Here is a 26,897-nt window from a genome sequence, read left to right as displayed (position 1 = left end):
TGATGGGGATCTTTTATTTAACTTGCTGAACTAGTTGAAATAAAGTTTATATTTCAACTGTTGTATAATGTAATCCGAGCTTTGAAGATAGGTTGGGGTGGAGCAAGTGGGAGGTGTAATAAATGCTGCTTCTGGAAGGAGGCTTCCAGGCACAGAGTTTGGTTGCATCTACTCTGTGCAAATTGGGGTCCGTAATTCCTCTTTGTACTGAGGTCCACAGATTTGTTACAATGGTTACGTCCGCCTGCTTGCAGCTTGGGGACAGACCCAGGCTTGTCAGTCACTAGTAGCAGGGAAATGCCCTGCCTCTTGAAGTTCAGACAGTTGAGACCACTCCCATAGCCAGGAAAATTCCATTCTGCTTTCCTAAATTGAAGATTGTGCTAACTATGCTTTGATGGGGGGAGGGGAGGAAAGCACAATAGCCTCTCCTACCATAGCGCATGTGGGATTTCCCCCCCAGTGAAATAAACCTGACTCTTTAGATGTCCGTTTCCATCTCTATTCTGGATGATCTGTTTGTCTGTAGGAGGTCACGTCCGTGGACCTTATTACTCAAAGACAGGAAACTTTCTGCTCTCAAGGAAATAAGCATTGGTAAACTTTCCTATTCTTCGTCATGCTAAAGTCCAGAGATCCATTACAAAAGGATTTTCGTAGCAGTGTGCTTCTTGGGCAGGAAGCAAATCATCTTTAAATATGGACAACTAAAATGAGGTATGTTTTTTATATATCCTCCATTTTCCCCTGGGCATCAAGGTGTGGAGAAGGCTTCTGCCAATAAAAAGGAGAGAGAGAGAGAAAATGTCATTGGCTAAAGACTGGATGACCAGTATATAGAATCTGGTGAATTTATATACTGATGACCATGCAGCTGCCTAGTTGACCTCATTACAAAAGCTCTCCCCTGAGTCCATCAGTGCTCCTAAGGATACTCTCATGCTTGTCACAAGGAAGAATATTTCTTGAATTTACTTGGGGAATGAGTACTGTAAACGTTGTGAAAACCATTTGTCTAAATTAAAAAAAAAAATAGGGGTTCTCATCCAAGAAAGCTACCAGCCTCAGAAACTCCTCTGACTGGAGAGAGTTGCTTGCAGGAAGTCTACTCTAATGGATAGGAAGTATAATGACCCTGCCTGTAAGGGTTCAATCTGAGTAGTGCTGTAAGGAGCAGAAGGAGATTCCATGGTTGTTTTCTATGACCTTGTGGCATTAGAATAAATGATTGGAATAAGAGTTTAGATTAAATTAAGTGATTTCCCAGAGGAAGGATTTCATGTTGAGATTTGTACAAAACTTTCTTTTAGTGTATACACTGAGAATGTTAGACTCCAGAGATTTGGCCTTTTTGCTTGTACACTTTTATAAACCTGCAAGAGAGCAGAACTCAAGGCTATGGTTCGCTTACTTCACCTAGGAGTTACTCTATGAAGTTTGCAGCAGCCAGCAGACTATGTTCTACTTATTGACCAATAATTGCTTCATGCAAGTATCTATTTTGGGCCTGTCTGGTCCTGGATGGAAGATTGTCTTTTTTGTAATAGCAGGCCACCTCTGTGAGGTAGAGATCTCAAAAGGTCCAGTGTTAAGTTAATCGGGCCTCAGAGCCATAGCTTTTTTTATCCACAAAGGCATAAACCTTTATCACTGGCATTCTCTCCTCCCTATCTTTGTATGGTCCTGGGGAGCAATGGAAAAGGTGGGAAGGCAGAGATGTTGCCCAGTTTTGTGAGGTGATTCCCCACTTCATTGCTGTCGTGAGAACTCTGGGTCCTGGTTTTCCTAATGTAGATGAGACCTTTTAGTGCCATTTGCCAGCAGTTTTCCTCCTCTTCCCAGAAGTGATATTAGTCTTGTATCAAGGAAGGGCTGCTTGCTAGTCTCAGCCATCTATTACTATTTAGCAAGGACAGTGAGGATCATGAAAGCAGGAACCAGTGTTATCTAGGAAGTGTTTGGAGTCTTAGTGTTATCAAGCAGAATACGGATGCATGTTTCACAGCAGGAAACATGGCTGGCACTGAAGCCCTGGAACATTATTTAGAAATACGCTTTTTAGCATTCTGCATTCTGAGTCTCAGCATAACCTTTAAAAATAAAATTATGCTGGTTTTATATGTGGTTTATGCTGAGCTGTATCACTAGTATTAAAATTATACCCCTTCTTGTTCAAAACTGCTGCATTTGCTGTTTTCCCCCTCCTTGCTTTATCCTGTAATCAAAGTACTGCTTTGAGAAACTAACTATATAGAACATTCAGTTCCATTATGTAATCTTGCTTTCATTTATGCTACACCACATGATAACCTTAAAATATTACCGCTAATGCAAAGCTGAAGAAGGAAAAATAGAAGTATTAGTCATAGAAATTTTCAGATAACTTTTTTTCTCCCTACTAACCATGGTCATATACTAAGGTACTTTATATGCTAGAGAAGGACACAAGCTAAACAGGATTGCTGCATCAGGTAATTGATCTTCTCTAGAAATCCAATCTGTGTGGGATTCTTATTCCTGGGCCTTGCCTCTTATAGCAGAAGGCAGACAGGACTCTCTAATCCCTTAGGGTATGTCTACACTGCAATTAAAATCCTGTGGCTGGCCTGGGTCAGCTGACTCGGGCTTACAGAACTCAGACTAAGGGACTGTTTAATTGCGGTGTAGACATTTGCGCTCGGGTTAAAGCCTGAGCTTTGGGCCCTTCCCCCCTCATAGGGTCCTAGAGCCAGGGCTCCAGCCTGAGCCCGGATGTCTACACTGCAATTAAATAACCTCTTGGTCTGAGCCCTGTGAGTACGTGTCAACTGACAAGGGCCAGCCATGGGCTTTTAATTGAAGTGTAGCCAGACATACCCATAAGGTTTCATGTTCCTAACTGGCAGCATGAGGCCATGCCCACATTAGGGAAAATGTATCTTTAACATGTTAGCTAATAGGTGTTCATGTTCTAGTGTAGAAGCGGCAAGTTGTAGTTTTAATTTGCTAGTTGGTCGAGGAAACAGTAGGTGGAGCCCAAGAAGTTATCTCAAGCAACTAAAATGTGTTGAAACTACAACTTGCTTTGTTTATGCTATGATATCATATTTACAAATACAAGATGTATTTGTTTCATAGTGCAGATAAGGCGTTAATGGGCAGGCGCTGATAGACTTTGACAATTGATTTCTGATTTGGCCCTGATGGATCAGATCTTCTCCTGCTGAGGGCTCTGGAGATGAGTATCTTAGGTACCCATCTGAACAGGGAGCTACTGGCTGTCTGCTCATGACACCAAAAAGTTACCGCGTTGGTGCCATTTCCTTCCACTAGTGAACAGAGCTGGTCAAAATTTTGCAACCAAAATTTTTACTGACAAAAAATGGGAAAAATTTCCCCCAAAACTTTTTTTTGTCATTTAGAAATTTCCCATGCAAATCAAATTTCAAAGAAAAAACTCAAAATGAAAATTTCTTGTACAAAATTATTTGTAGGGAGGGAACTTTTTGTTATTAACTGGCCCTACTAGTGAGGGGGACATGTGACTGGCCATACTGGGTCAGACCAGTGGTCCATTTAGCCCAGTATCCTGTCTTCTTTGCCAAATGCTTCAGAGGGAAGGATCAGAATCAGGCAATTTAAAGATTGATCCATCTCCTGTCATCCAGTCCCAGCTTCTGTCAGTCAGAGATTTAGAGACACCCAGAACATGGGGTTGTGTCCCTGACCATCTTGGCTAATAGCCATTAATGGACATATCCTCCATGAACTTATCTAATTCTTTTTTTAATCCAATTATACTTTTGGCCTTCACAGCATCCCCTGGCAATATGTTCCACAGGCTGACTGTGTGTTGTGCGAAGAAGTACTTCCTTATGTTTGTTTTAAACCTGCATGATCTTCTGTTTGTCTTTCGGTTCTCAAAAGTCTTGGCAAAGCTCAAGGGAGACGAGATTAATTGGTCCAAATGAGTCCGCAGAGGCCCAGAGAAGTACAATTCCTGGCTGTGTTTCAGAGGGCCAAAGCTGGTCCAATCAGGCGGAGAGCCTGGCCTTGGATGATCACTCAGAATAAAGGTACCTTGCTCCATCCCAGTCCAGGAGCTCGGCTCCTGAGAGCATAGAGCGGCATAGTTATGGTATTACCAAGCATGTGATTAATGCTGTTGTGGGCTCTTCAAAGACAGAGGGACTTACAACTGTAAGCAAAAAAAGTTTGCAGTGTTATGTGAACCGGCCAATGTGAACTCTTTTACTTGCTTTAGGGGAGCTAAAGAAAAGCCACCAAAAAACTGCTTGACTACTTTTTCTATGTGTTTGAGTCAAGTTTAAAGCCAAACTCCATGTTGGTTCACCTGGAAGTATATTGGCCGATCAAGAACTAGTTGAATGCAAATCACTGCTTCTACAACCTCTTGTCAAGTTAACTGGGGCTAGATGCTCTTGAAACCACCCTATCTGCATTAAAAAAGAAATCCTGCATCATAGGATCAATGTTGTCCTAAAGCTGATGAAAGCTCTCCTTAAGTCATCTGTGAGCTCAGCTTTCTTACATGGAAGGTCATTTTCCTTGTGGCAATAACTTCAGCTTGTAGAATGAGTGCCTTTCAGGCTCCACTGACCTAAAAAGTTTTACAAGGACAAAGTGGAGTTGAGAATTCTCAGTATTTCCTTTCCAGGGTGATTTCAGAATCTCACTGTAATGAGCTTGTTGTTCTGCCAACATTCTTCCCATGTTCACCTGCCCACTCTGGTGAAGCTCTTTCCCACAGGTTTGACATTAGAAGGTCCTTGGGGTTCTGCTTGGAGCAGACTAAAGCCCTTGTTCATGTGATACCAATTCCCTGGGCAATGCTGTCACTAAGAGGGCCATGTCTAAATGGTTGATTGCATCTCTTGCTGCTGTAATTCAGTGGTTTTCAACCTTTTTTCATTTGCGGAGCCCTTTGGAAATCTTAGACATAGTCTGCGGACCCTCGGGTTGAAGACCACTGCTCTAACCTAACTGGCCTGAAGCTGGAAGGCTACTTCAAGGCTCTTTTGATCTGAGGCACTGTGGCTTCTGCTGCTTGCCTCAGGGAGTTTTCCACTTCAGACATCTGCAAGGCAGTTATATGGTTCTTGTTCCATATATTTGCAAAGCAATATTGCTTGGACTGAGTCTTTAGGGAGGAATCCTACTTTAGTCTCTCAATTCTAAGGACACCATTTTTGAAACAGGGAAGTCCAAATTTTGTAAGTCTGTTATTTAAGATGGGCAAATGTTTGAGCTTCTTGTTTTTGTGGCTGCGTCTTACAGACTAGTGTGTTGTACTGTATGAAGTGAAATATTTACATGTTGGAAGGTATCTTACTTATTTATTAATATTGATTGTTTAGATTATTGATATTACACTTGTTCTTGCTGTGTATTGCATCTGTGATGGTTGCATTGTTTCTTCTATGATTGCTCTCAATTGTCTTGCTCTGTCCTGCACTGAAGGTACCTTTAGAGAATGGACCTGCTTATTTAAAAATTATCATGTCACAGGATCTAACTAACCTCCTCTGTTTGGAGGGGAACTTTTTTGAGGTGGTGTTCAAGTCACGGTTTGATGTTATTGTCACAGTCAGTTGCACCTGTACTTCCCAACTATGCTAGGCTTCAGGCTTTCCTGGCCATCCACTCTCTTAAATGGAGACACACGTCTGACTCCCTTCTGATCAGGGTATTTCTAGGTTGCACAGTCCCCTGACTATATTTTGGTATCCCGGCAGGAGTCTTTGCCTAAGCATGACAGCTTACTTTCACTTCAGAGACCAATATAAGGTACCACAAAGCGCTTCCCACTCAAGCCTATTTTATTCTTAATGGAAAAGCACTACAGAGGAAATGTTTAAAGCAATAAACGAACCCTTATGCACGCTGCTAAGCTTTCCAGCGATCACCCCAACCCTAACGTGGGCTCTGGCAGGAGCATTCCTTCAAAACTCCTCCACCCAAGGCGTTTCCTTGTGGTTTCAAGTTCATCACAATTTCAGCTCATAGCTAGCACAGTCTTAGGGGGCCTCCGTCCTTCTGACCTTTCGCCATGGGTGAACCAGGGGTCCTGCCTGTTTGCTGCATCAGGAAGAAGGCTCTGAGCCTGTTCAAAACCAGGCTATTTATCCAAAAATCCTTTTTGTTTGTTGGTCCCTGGAGAATCCGGTTTGAACTAGACAGCCTCTCCAGGGGTTGCTTCAAAGAGCTGATAACCAGAGGAATTTCATTAGCATCCCTGAAGTTACATGCAGTCTCACAATAACACATAAACAATTGCATTTTTAATACAGTGGACCCCTAAGGCATTGAATGTAATTCAGTAATGCTTATCTTAATTCCATAAAGTTTGTCCAGGATATTGTTATATCTGTCACAGTTATTGCTTTGCCTTCCGAGACATTAATTTTTTTTCACTCATTTTGTGATTGGCTCTCTTTTCCTTGGGGGGCCCCTTGCTTCCTCCTCATCAGAAAATGAGAAGGCGGCTCTCAGGAGGGGCACATAGCCGCAAATAGAGTAGGCTGGGTGGGGTAGCTTGCCTTCTTCCGCTGCCCTTCTTGCCATAAGATATTATTCAGAACAACTCATCAAGATTCAGAAATGAGTGGACATTTATTTGGATAATAACATAGTTACAGAAATGAGAATTTAAAAATAAATTACAACAGCAGCAAGAACATGGTGTTGCATCCCTGCCCATCATGTCAAATGGGCATTGATGGATTTATCCTCCATAAACTTACTGAATTTTTTTAACCCAGTTATAGTTTTGGCCTTCACAAAATCCCCTGGCAATGAGTTCCACAGGTTGACTGTGCATTGTGTATAGATGTGCTTCCTTTTGTTTATTTTAAGCCAGCTACTTATTAATATCATAGGGTGACCCCTGATTCTTGTGTTACGTGAAAGAGTGAGTAACATTTTCTTTTACACTTTCTCCACGCCAGTCAAAATTTTATAGACCTCTAGCATATCCCCCCCCCCCCCTTAGTTGTCTCTTTTCCAAGCTGAAAAACCCACACACAAGTTTGGAAGGGAGTGGTTCTCACCAAGGAGTAAGTGTATCCATCGGAGTACACAGTGGTCTTCCAGGGGGTACATCAACTCATCTAGATATTTGCCTAGTTTTACAACAGGCTACATAAAAAGCACTGTGAAGTCAGTACAAACTAAAATTTCATACAGACAATGACTTGTTTATGCTGCTCTATATACCATAAACATACAATATTTATATTCCAATCAATTTATTTTATGATCATAAAATGAGAACATGAACAATTTGTCAGTAACCGTGTGCTGTGACACTTTTGTGTTTTTATGTCTGATTTTGTAAGCAAGTAGTTTTAAAGTGAGGTGAAACTTAGAGGTATGCAAGACAATGGACTCCTGAAAGGGGTACAGTAGTTTGGAAAGGTTGAGAACTACCTTCTAAACCAGGGGTGGGCAAACTATGGCCCGGGAGCCGCATCTGGCCCTCCAGACATTTTAATCCAGCCCTCACCCTCCCACTGCGGAGCGGGGTCTGTGGCTTGCCCTGCTCCGTTGCTCCATCCGGGGAGCGGGGTCCAGGGCTTACCCCGCTCTGCAAGGCTCTCAGAAGCAGTGGCATGTTCTCCCTCCGGCTCCTACGCATGGGGCAGCCAAGGGGTTCCGCACGCTGCCCCCGCAGCTCCCGTTGACCAGGAACCGCGGCTAATGGGACCTGCGGGGTGACACCTGTGGACAAGGCAGCGCGCAGAGCCGCCTGGCTGAGCCTCCACGTAGGAGCTGGAGTGGGGACATGCCGCTGCTTCTGGGAGGTGCCACCCGGAGCCTGCACTCCTGACACCCTTCCACCCTCCGAACCCCTTGGTCCCAGCCCAGAGCACCTTCTTGCATCCCCAACCCCTCATCCCCAGCCCCACCCCAGAGCCTGTGCCCCCCAGCTAGAGCCCTCACCCTGCCCTGCACTCCTGCGCCAGCCCAGAGCCCTCTCCCGCATCCTTAAAACCACATTTCTGGTCTCACCCCAGAGCCCACACCCCCAGCTGGAGCCCTCACCCCCTCCTGCACCCCAAACCCCAATTTCCAAGCATTCATGGCCCGCCATACGATTTCCACACCCAGATGTGGCCCTTGAGCCAAAACGTTTGCCCACCCCTGTTCTAAACCCTCACCCTTCAGGGAACAAGCCAACCTCTGAAGAGGTTAAGAAGGGTCAATGCTAGGTTAATCAGGCCTATTGAGCAACTTATTCCATAACTGCTTATTTGAGGATATATTGCATTTTGCTCTGCAGCCCGTGGTATTGGTCACTGTCAATGACAGGATAGATGAGCTACTGCTCTGCTGTGGTATGGCAATTATGTTTCCTTAGGTACCACATCACTTTAATAGCTCCAGGGGATCTCTCTCTCACTCGGGAGCAGAGAACCAGGAATGAAATCCTTCAGGATGCTATTTTCAGATAAGTAGTTGAATTACCTAACTATCCCTTTTCCCCCACACTCTCCCATCTCCTGGAAGGGTTTGGCTTGTGAAGTTAGAGGTGAGACTAGAGTCATATTGTTGAGGTTTGAGTGGAAGAGTGAGGTAGGGGTGTGTGTGTGTGTGTGTGTGTGTGTGTGTGGGCAGTGGTGATCCAAGTCACCCTTGAATGTATATGAAGTTATAAATTGTTTGTGCCAAGTGGCAAGAGCCTGGTCTCTGCTGGCTTTCTTACTCCTGAGACACCTGAGGCCTGCTAGGCATGCTGCTGCCGGCTCCTCTGGGGAGGTAGGCAGAGGAAGGAGCCATCTCCTGCTGGTGCTCAAGGCATTGAAAGCTACTTCCTGCTTTTGGTTTTTTGATTCTGCAATCCTGTGTTCAGCCCTGTTCCTGAGAAGTAGCCACTTGTTAGGGGCCTTCTGCTCCTCTCCTTCAACCTGAAACTTTCTCCTAGGAGCCAGTGTGTTGGGTCCTTGCTTTCCCATCACATCCCCTCTCCTGTCAGCTGCAGGATTCTGGTCTCTTTCTCCTAGGGTTATTATATTTCCTCATTAAAAAAGGAGGACACTCCACGGGGCCCTGGCCCCAGCCCCGCATTCCCCCTCCTCCCTCCCAGCCGCGAAACAGCTGCCCAAGCACTATCGACTTCACGGTTTGCCGGGCAGCCCCCAGACCTCCAGACCCTGCCCCCGGCCGGGCGCTTCCTCAGCGCAGCCAGAGCCTGGGAGGGGAAGCGCCCTACACAGGGCTACACAGAGCTGAGGTGTCTGGGGGGAGCAGCAGCAACCGCTGCCGCAGGGGAATCCACCTGCAGCTCGCAGCCTGTGGGAGCCGCAAGGTAAGCAGGGGACTGGGGGCAGAGATGCCGGCAAAGCTATTTTCCCGGACATGTTCGGCTTTTTGGCAATTCCCCCTGGACGGGGATTTGACGACCAAAAAGCCAGACATGTCTGGGAAAAAATGGATGTATGGTAACCCTACCTAACTGCCCCCCCAGGACTCCACCCCCTACCTAAGCCTCCCTGCTCCTTGTCCCCTGACTACCCCGTCCTGAGACCCTCCCCCATCCTAACTGGCCCCCTAGGACCCTACCCCCTACCTGTACCCTGACTGCCCCAACCCTTATCCACCCCTCCACAGACACAAGGGATTCCCACGCCCCATCCAACCACTCCCCACCCCCTGACAGCCCCTCCCCCCCCAGAACTCCCGACCCATCTAAACCCCTCTGCTCCCTGTCCCCTGACTGTCCCCTCCTGGGACCCCTGCTCCTAACTGCCCTCCAGAACCCCACCCCCTACCTAAGCCTCCCTGTTCCTTGTCCTCTAACTGCCCCCTCCTGAACCCCCCCCACCCTAACTGCCCCCCCTAGGACCCTACCCCCTACCTGTACCCTGACCGTCCAAAACCTTACACCCCCAACCCCCAGACAGCCCCCCCAGAACTCCCGACCCATCCAACCCTCCCCCTGCTCCCTGTCTCTTGACTGCCCCTCCGGAACCTCCCTGCCCCTTCTCCGACCCCCTGGTCCCCTTACTGTGCCGCTCAGAACAGCGTGTCAGACTCCACGTGCAGCCCAACACGCTGCCACACTCCCCCATGGAGCGCATGGCCCGGTTCCTGCCCTCGCAGAGTGCTGCGGAGCGGCGCGTTGGGCAGGGGAAGGAGCTCCAGACTGCCGGAGGCCCGTTGCGAACGGCCGGATGCAGGGAGGGAGAGAGAGGAGGGGAGTGATCTCAGCTGCAGGGGAGAGGAGGGGGAAGCGGAGGAGGGGCTCTCTCTGGCTGCTGGAGCCCAGTGCAAGTGGCACCATCCGGCCGGCTGCCCTGTCAGCCACACGCACTCTGCATGGGGGGAAAGTCTGGACATTTACAAATTCCCCCTGGAAGCTATTTTTAACTGAGAAATGCCGGACATATCCGGGTGAATCCGGACGAATGGTAACCTTACTTTCTCCTGTTACAAGATGGCTCTTCAGCATACGAGGTCTCCCACTCAAAGCAGTGTACTAGCTTACGCTCTTCTGAGACACTCTGTATGATGCCTATTCTGGATTACCTCACGCATCAATCAAGACGTGGAGGGAAGGGCTGTAAACCAAACATAGGTTCCTAAATTAAACTATTTTCTAGCTTTTCTTTAAAACATGAGATTAAAAATCCACTCTGAGTTTAATTTTTTTTTTAACATTCACTTTCAAAGATCTGCCTGTGTATCATATGTTAAAGTGTGGCTGGAGTTAGATCAGAAGGGAGTCTCTCTATGACCATTTTCAACCATTCCTAGGCTAGCCTTCCAGGTAAGTAGAAATTGCAGAGGTGATTCCTCTTAGAGTCATAGACTTTAAACCCAGAAGGGACCATCCTGATAATCTATTCTGACCTTCTGCACATTGCAGGCCACAGAACCTCACCCTCTCACTCCTACAGTAGGCCCCTTTGGCTGAGATACTGAAGTCCTCAAGATTTAAAGACTTCAAGTTACAGAGAATCCACCATTTACTCTTAATTCAAATCAGCAAGTGACTCATGCCCCATACTGAAGAGGAAGGTGAAAACTCTCTCAGGGTCTGTGCCAATCTGACTTGGGGTAAAATTCCTTTCTGAATAGGGTGACCAGTTAGACCCTGAGCATGTGAGTAAAACCCACCAGCCAGACATTTGAGAAAGGTGGGCTCTGAACACTGAATAGGTGATGGGGCCGGTCTACCAAGAAGAAGAGCATACTGGAGAGTTGTTGAGGAATTTCACTGTTGGTGGAAGTAGGGTTTTAACATTCCAGTTACTTCAACACCATAAGATTGATCTTTTTCTCTTATCAGTGGCCAGGCTCATCACCACTGGTCCACGAATTTCTCATCAGACACCTTCTCACTAATTTTGAAGATGGCAACTGAATCATGGGATTATTCTAGAAGAACATTGTAAACATTTGTACTTTAAAATAGTTTTACATAGTGGATACTTACCCAACTTGTAATTTCAGATATGCACTACTTGGATTTCACTGGAACTGTTAATGGACAATGGAACTTGAACGCACTCCATTAAGTTCTTCAGAACAGCTAGAGATTTTAACATGAATTAACATTATTTTTTTTAATACAGTAGAACTTTGGGGAGAGAGAGCAAAATCAACTGAGCATTGCATTCCAGTAAACAATGCATGAAAGATAATTGATCTAGAAAAAGGGAAAGAATTCCCCCTCATATAACTTTCTTTGCTGATGCAGTAAGTCTTTTTGATAGAGAAAACCTCCAGCATTGCATGCTTCAGATGCTGTTACTGATACACAATAAACTATGAAATAGCATATTACCTATGTCATAGACATCCTTGTATTCTAGTGGTAACTGGCAGTGCTTCTATAGCAAAGTCTCTCTGCATTTCCACTGCAGAGCTGAGAGCAGCCAGGCAACACTCACAAAAGAAGAGGAGTTGATAAGTCAGTCTCTCTTTTTGAGCACATTTTTGGATTGATTCTGGGGGAATCTGAAGTGCTTGTGAATTTGTGCGTGTCATTGAACACAAACAACAAGCATTGGTTATCAGAATAAAGCGGCCCTGGCTCCTGGCTCAGCACTTTTGCTATTGCATTGAAAGGAGGCATGTTGGAGCAGAATGTATTTACCCCGATGCTCGAAGTCTCCTCTCTAGAGTCAAATTAGTTACCATGTGTAGAGAGTTGCCTACCGTTTCCTATTTCAGCCCTGCAGGAGAGAAGGAGCTACTATTATGTACCCGGCCACATCTTTGGATGGCCCTTATGACTCTGTTGGCTAATGAGGAGTCTCCTTTCATCCGGTTAGTGATCTCCCATATGAACTACAATGAGTGCAACTCGGCTATAGAAGGGGCGTTAAGCATGAAGTCCTATCATTTGCTCTTCCGGTGCTGTCTTACTCTGTCTCAGGGCTTTGGATGCAGATTCTCCCCATGATATTCCTTTTAACATCTAAGGGGAGTCACTAGCACGTGTCTAGGGGAGAATCTGACTCCTGAAGTTACTGAAGCATTGTGTGTTTATATGTTGGATTTGTCTGTTTCAGCACTGACAAGAAGTGTGAAGCTCTATATGTTTGACAGAAGAGCAGTCTGCATCTACAGAAGCCAGTGGGAATTGTGCTGTGGAGATTGATAAAAGTGCTGAATAAGGCAGCCATAGCGTGGACTTGTAATGCGTTTATAATGAGGCCCTAGTTATTTACTTTGCCTTTTAAGTATGACAGGCTATCCTTCCTACACACCTATGATTGGACGGCAGCTGTGTGATGTACTCGGCATGCAGTCAGAGAGGCTCTGCAGTCCGGAAAGTCCTGCAGATCATTTTTTGGATCCAATCTGTTTTCCATTGCCCTTGCAATGCATTTGTCCTAATTACATCCAGCAGTTAGCTGGGAAAAGAATTACACCGCATTAAAAAGAAAATTAAAGAGTGGAGGGGAAGTAGCCATTTCACAGAACTTGCTGCTGGCACTATGCAGGAATGTGAACGGTGGTGCAGTGGGTGCAGATCAAATCAGTATGACATTGGGCAAACACAAGAATAGCTGTTAGAGTAGAAATTTGGCTGTAATCCAAAGTATGAAAAACTCTTCTGCCCTTTGATCATCAAATGACCTCCTGTAGACACTATTATCTCTTTCTGGGTAGATGAGCTGTCTCTTAGCATGGGACTGTCCAGCAGTCTTGTGTATATACATTACATGGACATGGGTTGGTGAGTGAGAAATCTGCTTGTGGTAACACTGAACGAGTGGCTACTGCTATAACCAACAAACCTAAAGGCCATTTGAAAAACAAAACACCAAGTGTGACAAAGTTCCTCCTCTACCTTGGTGGCTCCTGCGCTTATTGGCAGATTTGCTCGCCTCACAGATTCACCATTTGGGTCGGGAAATAGCCCAGAGACCATCCCCTCTGGTAGAAGCCACAGTCCAGGTCAATTCCTCCTGTGTCTGATCAGGAGTTGGGGGGAACCCGGCCCGCCCTCTACTCCTGGTTCCAGCCCAGGGCCCTGTGGACTGCAGCAGTCTAGAGTGCCTCTTGGTACAGCTGCGCGACCGCTACAACTCCCTGGGCTACTTCCCCATGGCCTCCTCCCCAACACCTTCTTTATCCTCACCACAGGACCTTTCTCCTGGTGTTTTGATAATGCTTGTACTCCTCAGTCTTCCAGCAATATGTCTTCTCACTCCTAGCTCCTCGCATGCATACCACAAACTGAAGTGAGGTCCTTTTTAAACTCAGGTGCCCTGATTATCTAGCCTGTCCTAATTGAGTCTAGCAGTTTCTTAATTGGCTCCAGGTGTCTTAATTATCCTGCCTGTCTTAATTGGTTCTAGCAGGTTCCTGATTACTCTAGTGCAGCCCCTGCTCTGGTCACTCAGGGAACAGAAAACTACTCATCCAGTGACCAGTATATTTGCCCTCTACCAGACTCCTGTACCCCACTTCTCTGGGTCTGTCATATAAGCCACAGAGTGGTACTATGTCATGCTCATGCGATATTACCCTCCAATCCAATTTCCCCATAAGAATGAATGTAAATGTGGGGGTTAGGTTCCAGGGAATTTTTTTTTTGCCATACAGTACAGTACTATAGTTGGGAGGTGCCCCTGCCTTATCCCACACAGGCACAGCCCACTGGCACTGGAGGCAATGAGGCAGGCAAGGAGGCTGAAGGTGCTATAGGCTAGGAGAAGCACGTTGCGCAGCAGCAGCGGCAGCTTCCCCTACCCTGCAAGCACCAGGGGCAGGGGGCTCAAACCTTGGCCTGCCCATGCCACCCTTCCCCTAAGCCCTCACCCTTAACCCGCCTCTTCTTCTCGCTCCTCCCTACTGCCCGTGGCAATCAGCTGGCTTGCAATGTTCAGGGGGCAGGAGGGAGGGGGGAGGAGCGAGGACTCAGCGTGCAGGCTCCCCCCCTCCCTCTCCTGCCCGTGGCTATCAGCTGGTTTGCGGCGTTCGGGAGGCAGGGGAGGGAGGGGGAGCCTGCGCGCCAAGTCCTCGTTCCTCCCCCTCCCTCCTGAACGCCGCAAGCCAGCTGATTGCCGCGGGCAGGAGGCGGGGGGGAGGAGGGTGAAGGCTCTGATCTTCTCTCCTCTGAGGAGGGGGGAAGGGTCTGCCCGTGGGGCAGGAAGCGCTTGGGGGGGGGGCATAGGGGAGCTGATAGGGGGGCTGCCAGCTGTGGACAAAGCAGGCAGCCAAAGGACGTTATAGCGAAGTATTGCACAACTTTAAATGGAGCATGTTCTGTAATTGAGCAGGGACATAAGAGCGAAACAACGTTAAGCGAGAGGACGTTAAGTGGGGAGATACTGTATAATGTAATAGTGTAGAAACTGTGCAGAAATCAGCACCCTGCATTTCTGGAGGCAGCGAATGATGTGTTCTTACATTCTGTGACCCCCAGGTTCTAGACAAGGGGCAACAACTCCTTTTGGGGCCACAAGAGCTGGGGGAAGCAGAGTAGGAGCACTTGTGATTGAGCCGTCTTCCAGGACCAGCAAGTACTTCCCCAGCATTGGCTGGGTGGGGAGAGGACCCTCTGGGCCCAATGTCCCTCTTCCTTTCTCCCCCGCCCAGATGATTAGCAGGGATGGAAATCCCTATCTGGAGGGCAAGGCAATATGGCCCAATGATCCCATTTGTGTAGCCAGGTGGGCTAAGGAAAGCAAAGGACCTCCCAGAGGTAGAGCAAGCTTCTGAAAGCATCAGCCCCAGGTGGGTGCGAGACACCTTTGCAGCCCCAATGTCAGTGATGGCAGAAGACTTTTACAGTTTGAAACCTGGATGTTATTTTATTGTTTCCTGATCGCTTGTTGCCCTCAGTGTAGTCCAACCCATCACGTTCCCTCTGTCACATCCTCTCTTCTGTCTCCTCCTCTCAATCATCCCTTTTCTCCTTCCTTCCTCCCACCCCCCACTTCCTTGCTTTGATTTATTTGTCCCTTCCTTCCATTACACCTTCCCTCATCCCTGTGCCATAATAAAAAAATAAAATAAAGGGGTAAATAAAATAACGGGAAATAACAAGGGTCTTATCCCCCCCAATCACTTGGCTTCTATGTTATATCACTTTTCTCCACCTTTTGTTGTTGTCTTTTGGATTGTAAGCTTTTCTAGGCAGGGACCAAACTTGTTCGTGTGAGACTGTGCCCGGCACAAAGGAGACCATGATTCTAATTAGGGCCTTTGGGCACTACCATAATATAATTCCAAATATAAATAAATGATGATATTCTGACTGCACAGGAGAAGGAAGTGTGTCAGGGAAATACAGAAAACCTCTTGGATTGGAAGTACTTATGTCACCTTCTGGATGACTTGTTACAAAGCCAATTATAGAACATCTTTGGTTGTCAGTCATTGGGAAAGCAGGTCATGTTGCCGTTTATATAAACACTTAAAGCCAAAACGCACCAAGCAGTTTACTAGCTGAAATGCAGGCTTCTGTTTAATATGCTGCTTCTAAATGTGTGTGTGCTGAGGGGGTGGAGGGTTTATATAATCCTAAAGCTGAAGAACCCAAAATTTCCAATTAATGCTGTGGCTCACTAGGCTCTAGATGTTTTGGTTTTCACCTTGTTCCTGTTATCACCCCATTTCCTCCCATTGTTTCCCTTTGATTTGTAAGCCAAAGACCACTATAATGATATTAAGTGCTAGTTTTCAGAATTTCATGAGTAGCCTGGGGGACAGCGATCCTTTTTGTCCGCTGTAGTAAATAATTGGATCAGTGCCAGAGCGTGCTTGTTTTAGGGTGGCTTGAAGAGGCTTTTCTGGAAACTGAGAAGGGAAGAATATTTTGGGGATGTCCCAGAATTGTGTGAAGTGCTGCTTCTTTACATACTGATCATCTGGTCTGTGTCTGAGAAACAGAATACTGTCTTTCAGAATTTGACGCTTTCTACTGATCTACTTCCCTCTGTGTGCACTATTTAGCACTGTACCATTGTTTACTAACTATGTTGTCCCCCAAATGATGATGCATCTGTGGATAATTCCAACCCACCAGAAACCTCTCCCCTTTCCAGTATATAATTGTCAATTTTTAAAATGCGAGCTGTCATTTAAAAAAAAAAAAAGCCACTGCTGATGTACCGTTGCTTGCAATACATTATTCAAAGTCCTTTTTAGACTGTCACACATAAAGAGCTTAATTAATATTTCATCAGTCACTGTGATTCTTACCAAAGGGAACTCCTTTCCTTTCATCACTTGACACCCCTATATTTCTGTATGTAGCAAAGATGCTTAGACTCTAATAGAACAAACTCCTCACTTTCCAAATAAATTGATTCTTGAAAGAAGCCCTGACCTTGAGATTGGTTCCACGCAGATATCTGGTATCTCTGGATTCTGACTGTCTGCTTTAAAAAGCAAGGAAGGGAAGAAAAAAAAAGGGAGGGAGGGTTGTTCGATTTTTGTGTATTGAACTCGAACGATTGACTGACGGTGTTCCAATACAAAAGTAGAGCTTTCCAGTTGGTTTTGAATAGAGCCTCTGCTGGCTCGTGGTGGGAGCTTGAAAAGGGGAATCAACATAGGTTGTTTTTATTTACTTACTGTAAAAATTAGCTGTGTTTTCATTCTGGGTTCAATGTTGAAGGTTTCATTTCCTATATCAAAAGCAAGGCCTGTGGTAAGACTGGGATTTTTGAGAATTAACTAAGTGATTCTCCCCCCCCCCCCCCCCTTCAGTGAAATTTAAGTTGAAAATTAAATTCCAAGCAGGGCTGGCCACATCTGTTTTGGTTTTTAAAACGGGAGGTCAAGAAGGACACACTACAATTATTTTATATTCACTATGTACAGGGCCGCCCCAGGGGGAGGGGGGGCAAATGGGGCAATTTGCCCCGGGCCCCACAGGGGCCCCCACGAGAATATAGTATTGCAACTTTTTTTTATGGAAGGGGCCCCTGAAATTGCTTTGTCCCAGGCCCCCTGAATCCTCTGGGCGGCCCTGACTATGTAACAAAGAGAAACTAGTTTTCTTAAACCACAGGGGCCCTATTTTTTCCCATCAGGTAGTAAGATAAAAGTCTCCATGACTCGATTGTGCATTACATGTTCTGGGGTTGGGAGATGAGTCCAATGATGGGACTATGTAATAATTTTAGCATGTAATTTCTCAATACATCAGGTGGCTATAGCATTTTAAGGGTAGACTGGTATTCAAAGCCATTGCTTGCCCGTGAAACGAGAGAGAGGGTAGCAAAAAAAAAAAGCAGTGTCACAAACTCCTGGAGTCACTGAGAGCTATTGACTAGATTTCGCTCTGCGAATGGAAGCACTGATAAAACAGATGCTGAGGAGATGGATCTAAAAGGGTGGATGGAATAATACATCAGCTGAGGAATAACCAGAGCAAGTGTTCCAGGAGGGGATAACATGCAGATTTGCAGTGCTAATGTAGTGCAGTGTAGTACTATTCAGGTAGACCATCTGATTCTTGCAGTATGCTCAGTCCATATGTTGGGCTTTCTTTTTTTTTTTTTTTTGGATTAGAAGGACAGTGCTTAATGCATGCAAATGAAGGTTTCACTTTTTTTATTCTAAAATAGTAAAAAAGGGAGGTGGTGCGTGTCGCAATGATTGGCGTTTCAAGAGAATAAATAATGTATATTTCTGAGTCTTCACTGGAAGAATAATTCTGTCCACGTTTAAGTAATAGTTTGTGTCTCTTAGAGCAATCATGAGATGAAATTACAGACAAGTGTTGTGTTTTTTTTCTTTTTCTTTCGATGCCGTCGTGCTTTAAAATATTCACAATTACTTTTCTCATTTGGTTTGAATATTACTTAGTGACATCTTTAGTTTCCCAGAGTTGATGGTTTTATCAAGTCTTGGTCCATCTAATCCTACCATCCCAAATGTATTGAGGGCTTCTTTTTTTTTTTTCCCCTAAGAGGGAAGTAACAGAAGTTGCTGTCAGAAAATAGACATTTTTTTCCACTTCTTTGAATTCATTTATGACTTTCTCAGTGTAATTTGTTTAATATTAAAGGAAAGCTTGGCTCACAAGCTGTTCAGAGGGGAGAGAAGAGCATATTGGAGGGTGGTGTGAAAAAAGAGGGACTGCTGAAATAATGCTAAAATGTCTTGATAGAAGTATTTTCTGTCTGTCTAATGTGCTCTGGTGAGAGGGGACCCAGGTGGCCAGTCGGGCTGAAGTCCATTGATGGCACATGCATACTGCAATACTGTGGTGGCAGCGTTTAATGACGAGGATACTCTGCCAGGCAGAATTTTGCATTGTACTGCAAAACTCTCTAGGGCTTTGGTAACACAGCTTGACTTGAGCCTAGCAATCCCCCTTGTCTCAGCGTTTCTTAATAGTGGTTGAAAAATGGTGAAGCACCTCTGTCTCTCAAACCAGCTTTTCAATAGAGTCCATTTGGTATCTGCAGTATCAATGTGTCACATGTTCCTTGGCTGATTCTTAATCTTTACAATGTGCGATCGTCACTAGTGAGAAGGACAATGATGTTAAGCTCTTTGGGGCAAAGACTTTCTTTTGGTTCTGTGTACATCACCTAGCACAAGGGGGGTTTTGGTCCATGACTGGGACTCCTAGGTGCTACCGTAACACAAATAACACCTAGTTCTCAGAAATTTCCTTATGGTGATATTGCTTTAAGTAACCTGTGAAAGGGTGGTCGTTCCTTGGGATAAAATATCATTTTTCTTCTCCAGGCCTATGTGGTTCTGAGCATAGGAAGGATGCAGTAGGGTAAGTTGTGGAGGTTCTTGTTGCTGTCCTTTCTGTGTATCTTTAAGGACCTTTGGGAATGGAGTTCCTGAAGGAGGAGGGTGGGAACTTCATTCTTTCTCCTCCTCCTCTCTCAGTGGGTTCTTCTGCTCTGGGAATCTTTTCCAGTTACGACTGTGCATCGGAAGGTGATTGGGTGAACAGGACTTAGCTGTCCTTCGTCTTCTCCTCTAAATCCTTGCAACATTCTGCTCTCTGTCCCTTATCCCAGAGCAGAGTGGAAGCCATCACTTATGTTTTTGCTTTTACCATGGGGCAAAAGTTTTAGTGACATGCATATTCTCAATTAATGATATAAGTACTCAGTTTGAAATTCCCCATTGAAAGGGGTAAACAGAGGGCTCCTGGCCCAAGGGACGTCCATGTGGACTTGCTACAGCACCTGCACCCAGCTGCTTGTGGAGTGGATTGTGTAGTTCACACACACACTCTTATCTGCATGGAGACTAGTAGAGAAGTTTGGCTCTATTAGCTATAACAGGGGCTGCCAACCAGAGCTTGAGAAGGAGCCAGAATTTACCAACGTACATTGCCAAAGAGCCACAGTAATACATTAGCAGCCCCCCATCAGCTCTCTCCCTTCCCCCCCCCCCCCCACCACTCCCAGCTCCGCTCACCCACCGGCAGCCCTGCCAATCAGTGCCTCCCCCTCCCTCCTGCACGTCCGGTTCAGCTGTTTCCTGGCGTGCAGGAGGCTTGGGGGGAAGAGCGAGGGCACAGCAGGCTCAGGGGAGGGGGTGGGCGGGGACAGGGCCTGTGGCAGAGCCAGGGGTTGAGCAGTGAACACCCCCCGACACATTGGAAAGTTGGCGCCTGTAGCTCCAGCCCTGAAGTTGGTGCCTATACAAGGAGCTGCATATTAACTTCTGAAGAGCCGCAGGTTGGCCGGCTCTGGGCTAAAGTATGTTTGAGGTTCCTTTGTGCTGAATAGCAGATGCACAAAGGAGGATGAATGCTCAGATGCACCTGACCTTGCCCATGCCTGGTTTGGGTAACATGGGCTCCGTATGGCCAGGCCTGCTGACAGAAATTCCGGGCCTCAGGGCCAGGGCTATCCCTAGGGGGGGTGGGGCCCAAGGCGGAAGTGACGGCTGTTACTGCCCGCGCTGGCCAATCGCACTGGCCCGCGGGGCCCCCCAAAGCATGAGGCCCGGAGCATTTGCATGCACCTAGGAGCCCTGAGGCCTGCCTAGGTGATTTAAAAGGGCCCTGGGCTCCCGGCCGCTGCTGCTACCATGGCAAAGGCCAGGAGCCCTGGGCCCTTTTAAATTGCCCAGGCCCCCCTTTCTCGTTCTCTCCTCTCCATCGGTAGGCCTGTGTATGGCTAAGGGCTCCCGACTACTTGCTAAATGGTTTCCAAGGTAAAAAGTGCAGGGAGTAGGCAGGAGGAAGGAACAGAGGAGTTGAAAGCAGAGAGACCGAGATTAGGCGTGAGAAAGAAGGGAATGTTTTATTGGTAATAGTGCTTAACTCCATGTTTTAGCTGAGGTTTTGGCAAATGGAGTTGGCTATGTGCAGCTGTTGCCACATCTGTGCAAGGTAAGTAGGGCCTTGAGACCAAGGGCCACTGATTTCTCTCCCAAGGGGAAATTGACTAATTGCAAACTCCCAAAATCTGTTACCAGATGCAATCAGAAGAACTTGTTCTGCTGAAGGAGAGGCAAGTGAACAGCCTCTTTTGTAAATCACAGCTGCTGAGTAGAGACAAGCACTGCTAGAAGTGACTGAAAGGGGACCAAACTCAGCAGCTACCAACAGGTATGTCACAGGATCCAGCTGGTAAAAAAGACCTGAGCAGTGGGGTCAATAGAGCTCACTTCTGATGGAAACCTGGAGTAAGAGAGGAAAAGGCTCTAATGCTGTGACCTCAGATATTTGGGGAATTGTTAAGCCTACCTGAGAGATTGTAAAGTGTGGTTGTTAATTGTGACTGTCTGCTTGTTCTTCAGTGCCAGCTTGTCCAAGTCACCACTTATCAGTTGAACATTGCCAATTGGTGAGGTGTCACAGCCTTCATTTTTTTTAATTGTCTAAGTCCATACACAACTGTGTATGTTAAAACTGAGTTTAAATGTAATTGGTAGATGAATTTTGGCATGGTTTCCCTGACCAGTGTCGAGGAGGTTGTATTTGTGGGCGAGAGCCATGTTAGAACTGTATCAATTTCTCTTTTCCAGTCTTAGTTTATTGGCACGATCTCTTGGCTCACAGAGGCCATGTTTGCACTATAGAATTGAACTGTTGCTATTTGAACAAGTTGGATAGTGTTGTTGTAACCATCAATAGTGCAGGGTCTATACTGGCCCTGAGGGTTTGGATTTTGCACTGTGTCCACACTAGAGTTGTTCTATGGGGTTCCAGTCTCGCAGCTCTGTGAACACGTATCCTGCAGTTCTTGACACAAGTCCCAGCAGCAGTGAACAACCAGGAAGACAGGGTGAATTGTTGGAGAAATGCCAATAGCCACCTGGTAGACTTCCCTAATTCACTTGGAGAACTGCCTGCCCCTTAGTGCTGGTGCCATTCCCAATGTGTTCTCTCAAAATGGAGTCTAGCCAGGGTGGATTTGATTTAAAGGAAGACTCGATTTAATCATGGATTTCTACATAAAAGTGCATTCTTGTTGGTTGTTATAACCTTAATAGATATTCTTCACAACTCTGAGATGGATCAGACCCAAACTGGGTCTCTCTTACAGCCTGCTGCCATTGTAAGCAGGGCCGGCTCCAGGCACCAGCCCTCCAAGCATGTGCTTGGGGCGGCACCTGGAGGGGAGTGGCGCTCACCCAGGGAGAGTAGGGCTGTGGCCGGGCTCGCCGCCCTCCCCTGGCGCTCCGGCCAGTCGGGGAGAGCGGGGCCCCGGGCGGGCTCGCCGCCCTCCCCTGCCGTGCTCCCCGCCGGGGGGGGACGGGCACGGCAGGAGGCTTTTTTGCCTGGGGCGGCAAAAAAGCCAGAGCTGGCCCTGATTGTAAGTCTTCTCTTCTCGTGAGAGAATGGTATGGTAGATCTCAAATCAATGAAGGCTACACTCAGAAAGACCTCAAGACTTCTGGAATATGCTGCTCAAACAGTTTCACTTTTGTTTCTATTGCCTGTCCCTCCCTTCTCACATTTATTTCCAGACTTCTTCTCCTTGTCCCGATCTATTCTGCCCCCAATAATCTTCTATTCATTGAACTTTTTGAAACGCACTTTTAGAGGAAGGTAAGGGATTGACTCTGTGTACACAAATTTGCAGAGGGACAATCAGGTTGAGGTCTGTTATTTCTCACCTCTATATATTATTTATTTATTTTAAAACATTTTTGCTGTTAACAAGCATGTTATCTCTGGAGACAAATCCACAGTTTGAGAACTGCAAAATTAAGCATCTCTGAGGCCTGGTCCCCACTAACCCCCCACTTCGGACTAAGGTACGCAAATTCAGCTACGTTAATAACGTAGCTGAATTCGAAGTACCTTAGTCCGAACTTACCGCAGGTCCAGATGCGGCAGGAAGGCTCCCCCGTCGATGCCGCGTACTCCTCTCGGCGAGCTGGAGGACCGGCGTCGACGGCGAGCACTTCCAGGATCGATCCCAGAACATCGATTGCCTGCCGCCAGACCCTCCGGTAAGTGAAGACGTACCTGAGGGTATCTTCTAGACTGAGCACTGAGTCCCATTGGATATAGAAAGATTAACCTAAATAATCTATACAGAAGCCCCTGGAACCCCATAAGATTGGGTCCCTAATCCATGAACTATTGAAACTCATTCACAAAACTTTTCTTAAACATTACATGAATATATTGTCTCATACTATAGAATCAGAATTTATAATCCCTATTCCATGATGAGATATCTTTGAGCTATAATGTATCTTAATTAAAATTATCTTTGAATAAAATGCTTTTTGAGGAAAAAACTTATATAAAAAATCTGATTTAAATAAAAAATGATTTTTTTTTAAATAATTGATTTTTATCCACCTTGAGTCTAGCTTGAAGGCTCCACTTGGACTCCTTTCTCAGCAAGAAAAACATCTGCTGAAGCTTTCCGTAAGCCATTAGGAAGGTGCTGCAGTAAGGTAATGGACTGTGTTCCAGAAGTACCTGAGGCACCACTGGATAAACCCTAGTAGAAATGGTAGGAACAACTGCATCTGAATAAAGCCTTTTGTAGAAAGATGCTAATGGGTGAGTCTGTTCCTGCCAGTGATCTCTGTAGGGAAAGGGAGCACTCAGCATCCTGCAGGGTCTGGGCAGTGGTTTCAAAGGTCACTGTAGACAGGATCTTGCTCCATTGCCTGCCTCTTGTGTGTGGCTTTCAGACTTTCCCAGACACTCCGAAACTGAGCCCTGCAAAGTTGCCTTTCCTACGTTGGGTGAGGGGTTTGACAAGTGTTTGCACACCCGACTCTTGCTCCCTATCTGGTAGAATAAGCAAAATATACTTGTGTAGAATTGTCTCCGAGTAACATCCAAGTAGCTCCTTCAATATGGGCATTAACTATTAAAGCTTTCTTTACTTTAAAAAAAAAAGTGGGTTTTTCTGCTAGAATTTTTCTAGCCTCTATGAAAGGAGGATCTCACCAGTTTAAAAGGAAATGATCCAATTTATTGACTGTATTGGTCATACTAATAACAGTAATTTACAGCTTGGGGCGGAAACTAAGCAAACTACTCGTGGATCGGAGCATGCTGTTAGGCCTTTTGCTCCTCTCTCCCCGTGTGCACACTCCTCCTCCCCACTCCCCCCCTTCCAGCTTTTAGGTATGAAGTGATTTTAAAAATTGCTGCAAATGAGTCTTTTGGGCAGACTTTCTGAATTATCCACCAATATCTTAGTCTAGACACCATGAAGGAAATTTTCAAGGCATTGCCTGTGGTGTCGCCTCATAACTTCCATTAGACTCTGTGGGAATTGTGGGATAAAACCATCGGCAGAACTTTGAAAACATAACCCCTGCATGTCTGTGTGCAGCACGCATTAGTGGCTTTACCTTTCGCGTGCACAGTTTGTCTGCCAAGAGGCAGATCGCTGATTCTGCTGCACTGAATGCTACCATACTCATCGTATAGGAGGGACAAATAATTTGGCCGGCAGAGGCCCCGCACAAAATACTCCCTGACTTTGCTGTTGAAATGCAAAGCACTCAGGAATAAGCCATATTGTACCTTCTCTCAGCAATGTCTTTCAACCCAAGATATCCAGAGAATGGTGTAAACTGGGATGTTCTGGCTGGAAAACTGGTGTTTCGTAGCTGAATGAGAGGCTGTTTTTTCTCCCCTTCTCCCAATGGAGGAATGTTGCCATTTCTTAAATGAATGGAACGTCTTTCCCTCCACTCCAGCCTGAATACTGTTCTGTACAGTTTTTTAAAAGTACAATGTCAACCTCAGGGGGGCTGGAGAGAATTTCTGTCGCTTTATTCTGTTACTAATTGTTTTCCGTTCCAAAAGGGTGCATTGCTTCATAAATATCGTTGCTGACTTACAAGGTCTGAGATCCTGATGGTGTAGCTGTTAGAGTTGCACCATTTGAATGGTTCTCTGTTGAGCCAGTTATATTGTAGCTCCATGTTATAAACTATTACAAGGCATTGGACTTCTGCTAGCCAGATGCTGCTGCAGAATTTTTTTGCCCATGGCATCCAATGTCACATGCTTTTTGGCATGTGTGATGCCCAGATTAAAAAAGATATCAGCCTTGGAAACACACATTTAGTTGGGGGCACAGAGGCTATCCTTAACGTAGTGCACTATGCTGCAAAGCCTTACTCACTGAAGTAATCCTTCCTCATGTGATTAGTCCCCTCGACTTTAATGACACTACTTTTAAGGTTTGCTTAATCAAGCTCTTATCCCATTCTGTGACGGTTGCACCCCTGTATTCACAGCCTACGTACTATTGTAATCTTTGTACAAGGCATGCCTTGTTAAGGTATCCTTTGAAAACTCATAACTTGCTGATATGGTAAAATGCATGTAGCAACATTATATGTAAAGTTATGAACATAAGCTGAAATCATGACTGAAGTGTGCTTCCCAGATAAGTCTGGGTAGTGGCTAAACTAGTTTCTCAAAGACAAAGGGCAAGCTGAGGTCCCAGCCAGGTGTCAACAAAGCTGATGGGGCATCACCTATCAAGTGGCCATTTGTTGGCAAGAAAGGGGAGCTGGGACAAAGAGATCTGCATCTTAACAAAGAAACAACGTGAAGTCTCCTTCCTCTACCAGACCCCGTGTCTCTTGGTTTTGAGCTGGAAATGCTTTTCCAAGAGGGATTGAAACTATAAAAAGGAGGGCAAACACCCCAAGACACCCCTGCCGTCCTGGCTTCTCTCATTTCTCGGAACCTGAGAAGACAAAGGAAACAGCTGTTGGACTCTGGGAGAAGGGTCCTAACCTGAAAGTTCAGGCAGTAATTAGGGTTGCCAACTTTCTGATTTGCAGAAAATTGAATGCCCCTACCCCTCCCCTTCTCCAAGGCTCCGCCCACACTCCATCCCCCTCCCTCCGTTACTCCCTCATTTTCACCAGACTGGGGCAGGGTGTTGGGGTGTGGGCTGGGGGGGATTTCGGTGCAGGAGGGGGCTCAGGGCTGGGGCAGGGGATTAGGATGTGGGAGGGGGTGCAGGGTGCAGGCTCCGGGAGGGAGTTTGGGTGCAGGATGGAGCTCAGGGCTGGGACAGAGGGTAGGGGTGTGGGAGAGGCTGCGGGGTGTGGGCTCCAGGCAGCGCTGACATCAAGTAGCTCCTGGGAAGCGGCCAGCATGTCCCTCCGGCTCCTAGGTGCAGGGGCGGCCAGGGGGGCTGCATGCTATGCCCTTCCTGCAAGCACCGGCTCCGCAGCTCCCATTGGCCAGGAACCAGTCAGTGTCTGGTCAGATCTACTCACCGAACACCCAAAGTCCATGTGGGCAGGGGAGGTGGGCAGGTGCTGAGTCATCACCTGCATCAGCCCCTACTCAGCTGGGGCCGCCTCCTACCTGCATTGGGCGGCTGCAGTTCCCAACGAGAAGCAGTTCCCAACCCCGGCTCCCAACCTGGGCGGGGAGGTGGGAGAGGGAAAAGCAGCGAGCGACAGGGAGAGGGGGCAAGAGGAGTGGATGGGGGTCTTGGGGGAAGAGGCAGGGCAGAGGAGGTTCTGGTACTCCTGCTGGAGTGTCTGGTTTTTAAATATTGCCAAGCTGACAACCCTACTTGTAACCATTTCTGATTTTTGTGTCTCATTGCTTGTACTTACTTAAAATCTATTTCTTTGTAATTAATAAACTTGTTTTATTATTTTATCTAATCCAGTGTGTTTAAGTTAGTTTCTGGGTAACTCCATTTAAGGTGGTAAACTGGTGTATATTATTTCCTTAAAGGAATAATAGACTTAATATATTTGAACTGTCCAGGAGAGGGCTGGGCAGTACAAGACTTACATTTCTGGGTGGGAAAGTCAGGGTCTGGGACTGTATTGGGGTCACCCTTCAGTATAACCAAGGCTGGTGAGATCCAACGTGTAATCCAAGTGTTGCTGGCATGCTGCAGTTACACACGCACACACACTCAGGGTATGACTTGTGTGCTGGAAGGCTGTTTGTGATTGGCCCAGGTGCAAGCTACTACCAGCAAGGTGTTGTAAGACCCAAGGTTAAATTAAATTTTTAAATGAATGGAGAT

General features: G+C 46.4%; 2 protein-coding genes and 1 long non-coding RNA gene across 3 annotated transcripts in view; all 3 read left to right on the top strand.

Moving 5' to 3' along the window:
• The window catches only part of LOC135978000 (uncharacterized), a 1,156,726-nt gene that overhangs the window by 443,357 nt on the left and 686,472 nt on the right, over positions 1 to 26,897 (top strand). The gene's annotated exons all lie outside the window — the stretch shown is intronic.
• The window catches only part of TSPAN7 (tetraspanin 7), a 170,913-nt gene that overhangs the window by 20,043 nt on the left and 123,973 nt on the right, over positions 1 to 26,897 (top strand). The gene's annotated exons all lie outside the window — the stretch shown is intronic.
• Positions 724 to 26,897, top strand: part of LOC135977848 (uncharacterized) — a 28,333-nt gene continuing 2,159 nt past the window's right edge. The window contains exon 1 of the long non-coding RNA XR_010595291.1: positions 724 to 26,867. This is a non-coding gene — a long non-coding RNA (uncharacterized LOC135977848). The remainder of the gene's footprint in view (positions 26,868 to 26,897) is intronic.

This window comes from Chrysemys picta, chromosome 1, assembly GCF_011386835.1.
Source record: "Chrysemys picta bellii isolate R12L10 chromosome 1, ASM1138683v2, whole genome shotgun sequence".
Lineage (NCBI taxonomy): Eukaryota > Metazoa > Chordata > Testudines > Emydidae > Chrysemys > Chrysemys picta.
The sequence above is the reverse complement of the archived record's forward strand: the minus strand, read 5'-3'. Positions and strand labels throughout refer to the sequence as shown.